This window comes from Barbus barbus, assembly GCF_936440315.1.
Source record: "Barbus barbus genome assembly, chromosome: 38".
Lineage (NCBI taxonomy): Eukaryota > Metazoa > Chordata > Actinopteri > Cypriniformes > Cyprinidae > Barbus > Barbus barbus.
In genome coordinates, this window is record NC_136716.1 from 27,728,957 (window position 1) to 27,739,700 (window position 10,744).

The 10,744-nt window shown below is 39.2% G+C and overlaps 1 pseudogene across 1 annotated transcript in view; it reads right to left on the bottom strand.

Moving 5' to 3' along the window:
- LOC306857497 (formin-2-like) overlaps positions 1-10,744 on the bottom strand; it is a 62,307-nt pseudogene that overhangs the window by 45,873 nt on the left and 5,690 nt on the right. The window contains exons 6-7 of the transcript in view: positions 9,278-9,699; positions 3,743-3,906 (exon numbers count right to left, since the gene is read on the bottom strand). The product of the transcript in view is annotated as a formin-2-like (transcript). The remainder of the gene's footprint in view (positions 1-3,742; positions 3,907-9,277; positions 9,700-10,744) is intronic.

Consider the following 10,744-nt stretch of genomic DNA (forward strand, 5'->3'; position numbering starts at 1 on the left):
TTTGACGTATTTTTCGTTTAATGATGCACCAAATGTTCTCTATAGGTGAAAGATCTGGACTGCAGGCAGGCAAGTTCAGCACCCGGACTCTTCTACTATGAAGCCATGCTGTTGTAATAGCTGCAGTATGTGGTTTTGCATTGTCCTGCTGAAATACACGTCGCCTGGAGGGGAGCATGTGTTGCTCTAAAACCTTTATATACCTTTCAGCATTCATAGTGCCTTCAAAAACATGTAAGCTGCCCATACCGTATGCACTTATGCACCCCCATACCATCAGAGATGCTGGCTTTTGAACTGAACGCTGATAACCCGCTGGAAGATCTCCCTCCTCTTTAGCCTGGAGGACACGGCGTCCGTGATTTCTGACAAGAACGTCAAATTTGGACTCGTCTGACCACAGAACACTTTTCCATTTTGAAACGGTCCATTTTAAATGAGCCTTGGCCCACAGGACATGACGCCGCTTCTGGACCATGTTCACATATGGCTTCCTTTTAGCATGATAGACCTTTACTTGGCATCTGCAGATGACACGGCGGATTGTGTTTACCGACAGTGGTTTCTGGAAGTATTCCTGGGCCCATTTAGTAATGTCAATGACAGAAACATGCCGATGAGTGAAGCAGTGTCGTCTGAGGGCCCGAAGACCACGGACATCCAACAAAGGTCTTCGGCCTTGTCCCTTATGTACAGAGATTTCTACAGTTTCTCTGAATCTTTTGATGTTATGCACTGTAGATGATGAGATTTGCAAAGCCTTTCCCATTTGACGTTGAGGAACGTTGTTTTTAAAGTATTCCAAAATCTTTTTATGCACTCTTTCACAGATTGGAGAGCCTCTGCCCGTCATTATTTCTGAGAGACTCAGCCTCTCTAAGACATCCCTTTTACAGCTAATCATGTTACAGACTTGATGTCAATTAAATTAATTAGTTGCTAGATGTTCTCCCAGATGAATCTTTTCAAAATTTCTTGCTTTTTCAGCCCTTTGTTGCCCCTGTGCCAACTTTTTTGAGATCTGTAGCAGGCATCAAATTTGAAATGAGCTCAAATTAATAGAATTTCACATTTAAATTTAAGGTCTATTTATTTGTTTGGTTTTTGTTTGTGTGTGCAGGTTCATATAAAGAGTTCAGGCATGTGAGTTTACATTACTTTGTGTAATTTTTTGTAGATATTAAATTAGCCATTAAAAGCATACAAAAACAAACATTGGGCAACTGATAACAGAATTAGTGTAAACAAACTATATTAGTTGGCAAAGCAAAAAGAGCCCATGTTTGTTTGTTTGTGTTTAACACCATGTCAGCTTCTGTGGCTATTTTCATGGCAAGAAAAAATTAAGCTGCATCTAGCTTAACTCTGTTAAAAATCTCTTTAAAAGAGTTAACTTAATAAAACAATTTCTCACATGGTTAAAACCAGCACAATCTAATAAAACATGCTCCAGAGATAAAGGGGTTTGGCAGAGAGAACATGTTGGAGGATAGTCTTAACAACCTGGAGCTTAACACGCTCAAAACTGTGGAGATGATCGTGGACTTCAGGAGAAACCCCCCTGCTCTCCCCCCACTCACCATCATGAACAGCACTGTGACTGCAGTGGAGTCATTCAGATTCCTGGGCACCACCATCTCTCAGGACCTGAAGTGGGATATTCACATTGACTATTGTGAAAAAGGCCCAGCAGAGGTTGTACTTCCTTCACCAGCTGAGGAAGTTCAACCTGCCACAGGAGCTGCTGAAACAATTCTACTCTGCCATCATTGAATCCATCCTCTGCACTTCTATAACTGTCTGGTTCAGCTCAGCTACCAAATCTGACCTCAGAAGACTACGGAGGGTAGTCCGGACTGCTGAGCGAATCATTGGTACAACCCTCCCCACTCTCCAAGAACTGTACTTATCCAGAGTGAGCAAAAGGGCTGGTAAAATCACTCTGGACCCCTCACATCCAGCACACAACCTCTTTGAACTGTTACCGTCTGGTCGACGCTACAGAGCTCTGAGCACCAGAACGACCAGACACAGGAACAGTTTCTTCCCTCAGGCAATCCATCTCATGAACATTTAACAATAAACATGAAACACACAACACTATCATACTTTATTTTATTTTTTAAAACACATACTTATTAAATTTCAAATTTGTACCTAACATACCTGTACATACTAAATTGTCTATTTTGTATATTGTGTTTGTGCTATTTTGCACATTGTCCATTTTGTATATTTGTACATTATGTTTTTTATTATCTCTTGACCTGTAGCAGTCATTCTGTCACACTGTGGAGCTTCTGTCTCCAAAACAAATTCAAACAAACAAACAAACAGCTGGGGGCTGTTTCATAAAACAAGTTTAGCAAATAAGCCAGACTTATTTCAGTTAGTCTAACTTATTTTGAACCAAATCAAATGACAGTAAGTCAGACTAACTGAAATAACCCTGGCTTATTTGCTAAACTTGTTTTATGAAACGGCCCCCTGGGGCCTGTACCATGATGGTGCCTGAACACACTCTGATCATCAACTCTCTCTGTGTCAACTCAGGCTTGATCCTGAGTTAATGGAGCACATGCACATTAAAGTGTGACATCAGTAATGAACAGCCAGTCACATACCTTGAAACTATGATTCACTTCTTGTGAGAGAGAGCCAAATTCACTACCAAAGATTAAAAGATTGAACAATATGAAGAATTTAAACATTTACACAGCAAGATGGAATGATCTAAAAGAGTCCATGTGAAATCTTGTGCTTGAACGGCTGTATAAAAATCACTAAATCTCAAAATCGTGCTGTGGTTCATGAGTTATTTGATGAGCCGTGGCCTCGAGCAAACAAATCTCAGCCAGCATATTCATACGGGTTTAGAGCGACGAAAGCAGGTGAAAGATCAACTTTCATTTTCAGATGAACTGTTATTTTCTGCATGTGCATCACAGAAGTGTCCAGCATCAGACTCGGACAGCAGATGGCGCTCTGACTCTTACAGCTTCTTGTGAACCAAAAGATGATGCAGAGCTTTTTCTTGGTAAGAGCCAATCACAATCGAGCAGCAGATCACATGATGCCAACCTCAGCCAGTAAGAACAAGGACAACAAGACCTCCTGTTTGTCCATTCATTATAGTGTGTTCATGTTCCTAATGTCCAAAGAATTAAACGCTAAACTTCAGAACTACAGCGCTGGCCAAAATGATTAGAACACTAGTATAATCAGCCACTAAAAAATGGTTTTAAGTCAGTTATTTCTATCTTTTGCTGTAGTGTGTCAGCAGGAAATATCAGTTTACATTTCCAAACATTTATTTGTCAATTAATTGTAATATTCCAGTGAAACTGTTAACAGCACTGTAGCTTTGCAGGAGGTTTCTTGAAGCGTCTTGGAGACACAGTTCTTCTGGATTTAGTCTCAGTTTGTTCTGTTTCTTCATGTCATTCCAGACAGACTGATGATGATCAGATCACATCTCTGTGTGGAGCACTAAAATCTCACTGGATTACAACAATTAATGGGCAAATAAATGTTTGGAAATGTAAACTGATATTTCCTGCTGACACACTGCAGCACAAGATGGAAACAACTGACTTTTAGCTGCTGAAAATACTAGTGTTCTCATTTTGGCCAAAAAAAAAGTTAAACCCTGCTGCTGCACTGATCTGACTCCACAGACAAGCACAGATTTGTCTTTTAAGAATGCATTTCTGCAGTGAAAGTGAAGTGAATCAGGACTCACGTCAAACTTGGGTGCGATCTGTCCGCTGCTGCCGTAGGTCTCTCTGAAGCAGTCGCTGAAGGGCAGAAGGAGGCCCATGGCCAGGATCCTGGAGCAGATCTTCTCGGCCTCCTCCGGCTCTCCGGAGTCCTGCTGCTGGACGAAGCGCTCCAACAGCGTCCGGCCTGGAGACACAGCCAAACTCAATCAGCCACGCTACTCTGTGCAAACACTAACGGAACATGTCCTCATAATCAGAGATGCACAGAAATTAACATTCTTGGCTGAAACCAAACAAAATGAAACACTGGTTTTTCAAAAAATTTTATTTCATTATAAATGTTTGTACATTCTATAAAAAGACGACAAAAATATAACAATTTCGAAAACTTAAAAAAAAAAAAAAACAAACAAACCCGGATTTAAAATAAAAACTGTAATAGTCTCTAAGTCCGTCTAATATCAGTCAAATATGTCGAGGCTGAAAACATTCTAATTTAGAACAAAATCAGCTTCTTAAAAAGTAGACAGTGTACAGTATATACAGTATGTTAGACTAGCATTTCATTCCAAACACAGCATGTGAATCTAATGGCTGCGTTTCAAAACCTGAGCAGCATATTTGGTTTTGAAACAGCCGGCGATTTTAAGGAGTTAGAGAAATAACAAGTGTGGGTAGCTGTGGTATTTTCTGCAGATTTAAGAATGAGTCACTGCTGCAGTGCTTCAGCTGAAGCTTCATCTCCTCACCGTCTCACTATCCACATTTAACTCAGTGAACATAAGTCATTAGTCACATGATCACTGCACGCTCCTGTCGTCACATTTGCATAAGATCCTGTCTGAACCTTCACCTCGCTGTAATATCAGACATTCTGCTCTGAGATTAGTTTCTACAGTCACACACACAGTGACACACGCACTCTCTGTGACACGCGCACTCTCTGTGACACACGCACGCGCACTCTCTGTGACACGCGCACTCTCTGTGACACGCGCACTCTCTGTGACACACGCACGCGCACTCTCTGTGACACGCGCACTCTCTGTGACACGCGCACTCTCTGTGACACACGCACGCGCACTCTCTGTGGCACGCGCACTCTCTGTGGCACGCGCACTCTCTGTGACACGCGCACTCTCTGTGACACGCGCACTCTCTGTGACACGCGCACTCTCTGTGACACGCGCACTCTCTGTGGCACGCGCACTCTCTGTGACACGCGCACTCTCTGTGGCACGCGCACTCTCTGTGGCACGCGCACTCTCTGTGACACGCGCACTCTCTGTGACACGCGCACTCTCTGTGACACACGCACGCGCACTCTCTGTGGCACGCGCACTCTCTGTGGCACGCGCACTCTCTGTGGCACGCGCACTCTCTGTGACACGCGCACTCTCTGTGACACGCGCACTCTCTGTGACACACGCACGCGCACTCTCTGTGGCACGCGCACTCTCTGTGGCACGCGCACTCTCTGTGACACGCGCACTCTCTGTGACACGCGCACTCTCTGTGACACACGCACGCGCACTCTCTGTGGCACGCGCACTCTCTGTGACACACGCACGCGCACTCTCTGTAGAGATAAATGTGACTGTGCTGACAAACAGTCACATGACGCTCTAACGTTTATCTGTTTCCCATCGATCCGCAGCGCACCAGGATCTCAGGTCAATACAGTAATGTGTGCTCTGAACTACAGCAATCTGCCAGCGATCTGATTGGCCGAGAGCGAGCATGTGACGTCACTAATGGATGCGAGTCCTCAGGGCCTGATCACACCATCTGCTCCAGAGAACAGAACGCATAGAGATCATTTACTCACGGAGCTCAGTCAGGACACTATAGTCTTCTGTAGAGCTGCTTTACAGATGAAATTCAAGCTCAATAGAAAAAAAGTCAGCATTGAGAGATAAACTCAATATCTTGCAAAAAGCAAAAAAAAAAAAAAAAAAAAAATCAGAATTGAGAGATACTAAATCTCACAAATTCTGGAAAAAAAAAATCTGAATTGTGAGATTGATTTATTTTAGTGCTGTCAAACGATTAATCACATTAAAAATAAGTTTGCTTACATAATGTGTGTGTACTGTATATATTTATTATGTATATATAAACATACACACGTTTAAGAAAATTGTTATATTTGTATTAAATATATTTATATATAATATAAATTATACAAATATTAATATATACATGTAAATACATGTAAATATTTTCCAAATATATACTGAGTGTATTTATATACATAAATATATACAGTACACATATTACTAACAAAAACGTTTATTTTGGATGCGATTAATCTGACAGCAGTATTATATTTATTTTTAATGCCATCTCAGCAGCAAGGCTATCTTCATGGCAAAAAACAGAATAATTAAAACAATATACAAGATATTTAAGGTTAATACTAGAAAAATAAAACATTCAGGTGATGCCCTTTTAAATACGAATTGCAGGATAAACACAATATCTCGCAATTCTGGGGGAAAGAGTATGAATTAAGAAGAAAATAAATCATAGCTTTTATATATTTTTTGGCAGATAATAGAATAGTGCAAGTGGCATTTTTGCCTATATAGCATATTTAAAAATAAAGCTGACGTAAGTGTCAGAAGAGCTTTTTAGCAAATATTTAGAAATTAATCAGCCTCCTGCCCTGAACGGTTCATAAGAAATGAGACGCAAATAAACACGTGCATAAGATATCAAATGTTTGTAAACATATGACTCAATTCACAGCACATGTGCGAAAAATTGATTTTTGAATCTAATCCATTTAAGAAAACAGTCAGAGTCCAGTTTTTACATTCTTCATTTTTTCTTCTTGATCAGATTATTTCAGGTAACTTTTCTAATCTAATCGAGCTCAATCGGATCAATTACAGCGTTCACATGAAGGCTTTCCAGCCCAATTAAGCCATTCATCTCATTACTAACAGATTATTTTATTGCATGTAAACATAGCTCCTGCTGAACATGTGGTTTCATGTTATTAGTGGAAATCTGGGAATCAGACGGATTCATTCAGATCCAGAGCTGTTCATCAGTCACTAACACACAGAGCTCTGACTGAAAGAGAGAATATATTCACTCCACGGCCAGAACAGAACAGCCTCTCTTTATTCTGGTTCTGTACAGACGCTCCGGTCTCTCTGTATCTCTCCCACGCGTTCTGCTTCACTCTGTGCTGTTCTCTGTCAGCGTGTGACGCGATCAAACTCAACATGTTTGCTTTCACTGCTCAGACACATGACAGCATCTCCAGCGATCCCATAATGCCTCTCTACAGGACAGAGACTTGGTCTGTGTTCAGAATGGAATACTAATGCACTGCCTATTATCTAAATAAATGCATGCATTACAGAAAAAGAATATAAAACATTAAGCAGTTGTGTGCTACACTGTCACATGATCTCATTACAGTGGCAAAATAAATAAATATGGTTACTTTGAAATTTGGGAATTAATAGAAGACCGTTTTGTTTCCTCAAACCTCACTGGAAGTGCACTGCATTGTGGGATACTGTGTCCAGTGCACACTGTATACTCTACATACTAGAGATGGGTCAGAACTAGTCATCCAGATCACTGATGAACTAGACACTTTACAATAAGGCTCCATTTGTTAACATGAACACCGAAAAATACTTCTAAATCATTTAATAACCTTAATGTTAACTTGCACTAACTACATTATTAAAATCAAAAGTTATGTCTTCATATCATTACATGGAACTGAGTTAAAATGAAGAGTTGCTTTTTCTATTAACTAAAATGAAAGATTAATACTCCAAGCAGTGGCACTTTAGTATTGTTGAGATACTATTATAGTTTTGTTAATATTTTGAATCAGTTTCTATTTTTCTATTTTTCATTTTAAATTGAATGTAATTATGAGTGTTTGTGTGATTCTTACTTCGGTTTTAGTTTGTTATTTCAGTACATCAAGTTAAACTAAATTAAAATGAGGAATGACTAATTGAAGAAAAAAAAAAAGTGTCAGTTATTGTTTATTTTGTTTAGTAACGAAAGTGTTTAATTGTTACGGTCAGGCTTATTATAGTTAACTAAACTGAAACCAATTAATTGCTCCGTTACTTTGTTTATTATAGCGGATTTAAACTTTTTTAGCAGTGATGCATGAAATGGGAAGAATTTAGAGACGCAAATTCAGATGTAGAGAATATTACCCTGTGCTTCAGTGTTTGAACAGCCATTAGTGTTTAAAATCACCTTTTGGTCTTCATTTCTTTGTAAATGCTCCTTCAGAAAACTTGTTAAAAACACAAATATTCTTCATCGCCACTTCCGATTTTGGTGTTGCCATTAAATTAAATTTAAATTTTAGATTTTATACACATAGAAAGCACATTAAATGCTAGTAAAGTGTCTAATGTTTCAAATAACTTTTATAAAAAATGAAAATGTCAAAATATGGATGAAATAACAGTCCATCATCATTCATTTTAACTATAAAAATTAAGCTGCATACTTCTCTGTACTTATTAAAACAAAAGAATAAGCAATCAAAAAAATGAACCAAAACTATTAAATTTTTATTATATATTTTAAAATGATTAAAAACTTAAAAGCCTATTGGTTTAAAGGTCAGTGGCAATGATTGGTAAAGATTTAAAATGACAACTAGTTAGTATTTTAAGAAACTTTAGATCTTAACTTTTTCTAAATATGCCTCACACCTTTTTGTCTTTGACCCATATATAACTATAAAAAGCAGCACAATGCTGTTTAGTTTTGACGCAGTTAGCAGTGATGCATGAAACCTGCATTACCTTTTTGTCTTCATCGCATTTTAAATTCTTCCACAGGGTGACAAATAACTCTTAAAAAGTGCAAATATTCCATATCATTGCCACATCCAATTTTGGTCAAATTAAAATGTACAAAAGTGATTTTATATACATAGAAAGCACAATAAATGCAAGTTAAATGTCTACTTTAATGTTTGAATCTATGGCACAAATAACGCTTCCTTTATAAAGCGGTCACTCAGTTCATCGCAATCTCACAAAGTTACGTGATAATCAATTAAATTCTCTACGCTGCACAATGAGTCTCTTATTTACATCGCATCTGCAGTTATAATGATTGAACAACACCTGAACAAAAACTCCAGCCATTTGAGCGGTGAAGGGATTCTAGCTGATAAGCAGCAGAAAATATAAAATAAGCAGATAACTAAAATCTGGAATCTGAGGGTGCAAAAAAATCTAAATATTGAGAAAATCTCCTTTAAAGTTGTTCAAATGAAGTTCTTAGCAATGCATATTACTAATCAATAATGAAGTTTTTATATATTTACGGTAGGACATTTACAAAATATCTTGATGGAACATCTTAATATCCTAATGATTTTTGGGACACATTTGTCTGGGATTAACTTTGCTCGACGCTGCAAATAAATAGAAAACTCTCTCCTAGAGCTCAAATCGTAACGCACTGGATACTTATGACCAAATCTGCAATGAAATGCCATTATTACAGCTTTAACTGAGGGTGCTGTTGGTTTGGTTTGAACTGACCTGTGAAGACCTCCTGGAAGCTGCATGTGGAGCTCTGATTGGCGCCGGTTCTGAGCGTCTCCTCCGAGCAGCTGGTTTTGGACGGCAGCGGGCGGAGCTCCTCGGTCCAGTCTGCGGAGCGGCTGATGGGGCCGGTGGTGCTGTAGGAGCGCTGGCGCTGGACACGCCTCCTCTGGGCTCGGTCTGGTCCGCGGCGGGTGGACAGCGGGCTGTGGGAGGGCGACGCCGCGGGTGAGCAGGAGGGCGAGCTCAGCTGGCGAGTGGTGGTTTTGATGTAGGACGTGCTGATGGGCGGATAGGGCTTGACCGCAGACTTCAGCAGCCGTGTGGCCAGAGGACTCTCCGGAGGGAACGAAACGCTGCTCTTGCGCCGCTGGACGAGCTCCTCGATGACGGTGAGACACTCCAGCGAGCCTGCGGACCTGCTCCATTACCACAAAAATCATAGTCACGATTATGAGTGGGCCATATGACCAAAACTTTAAATAAGTGATTTAAAGATAGTGATATATGGACCACAAAACCAGTCATAAGGGTCATTTTTTTTAAATTGGGATTTATACATCATCTGAAAGCTAAATAATCTTTCCATTGATGTATGGTTTGTTATGATAGGACAATATGTGTCTGAGATACAACTATTTGAAAATCTGGAATCTGAGGGAGCAAAAAAATCTAAATATTGAGAAAATCTCCTTTAAAGTTGTTCAAATGAAGTTCTTAGCAATGCATATTACTAATCAAAAATGAAGTTTTGACATATTTACGGTAGGAAATTTACAAATTATCTTCATGGAGCATGACCTTTACTTAATATCCTCTAAAGAAAAATCGATCATTTTGACCCATATGAATGATGTATTGAACCCTTACTGGCAGAGAGCATTATTGACCGTCAGCAATTTAATTATTTATTCACTTTTTAAAACCATGAAGCCAGCATCAAGGCTATTTTCATGGCGATTTCAGAATAAATTACGCAAGGTATACAATTAACAAAAAGTTATAAAAGACACTTCAAATCTACACTAGATAAAAATCACATTCTGGTGATATGTTTTTAAACAAATCTAATTATGCCTTTTGAATATTTAACTCTTTCCCTACCAAACATGGAATTTCCTGGGTTTCTGTGTTCTCACTGTTATACGCTAGGGGGCGCTATTAAGCATCTCCTGAATGAGTCTAGAAAGTGTCGATCAAAATCACAGACCAGGAAGACGCAGAAACCAGCGAGCTCATATGTAGCATATGCATATGAAAAATAATGCGATCATCAACACTAACAGCATATAAATGAAAACTGACTAATGTTACAGAGAGAAAAGTCAATCCAGAAAGTGTTAAAGGCCTGTGAAGCTTTGGGATACTGATGGAAGCCATCTACTGCATCTTTGCTTTGATAATATTACTGAATATGATCCAGATGTAGTACTTGATAAAAATGTGATTTTCTCAGCTTTTTGC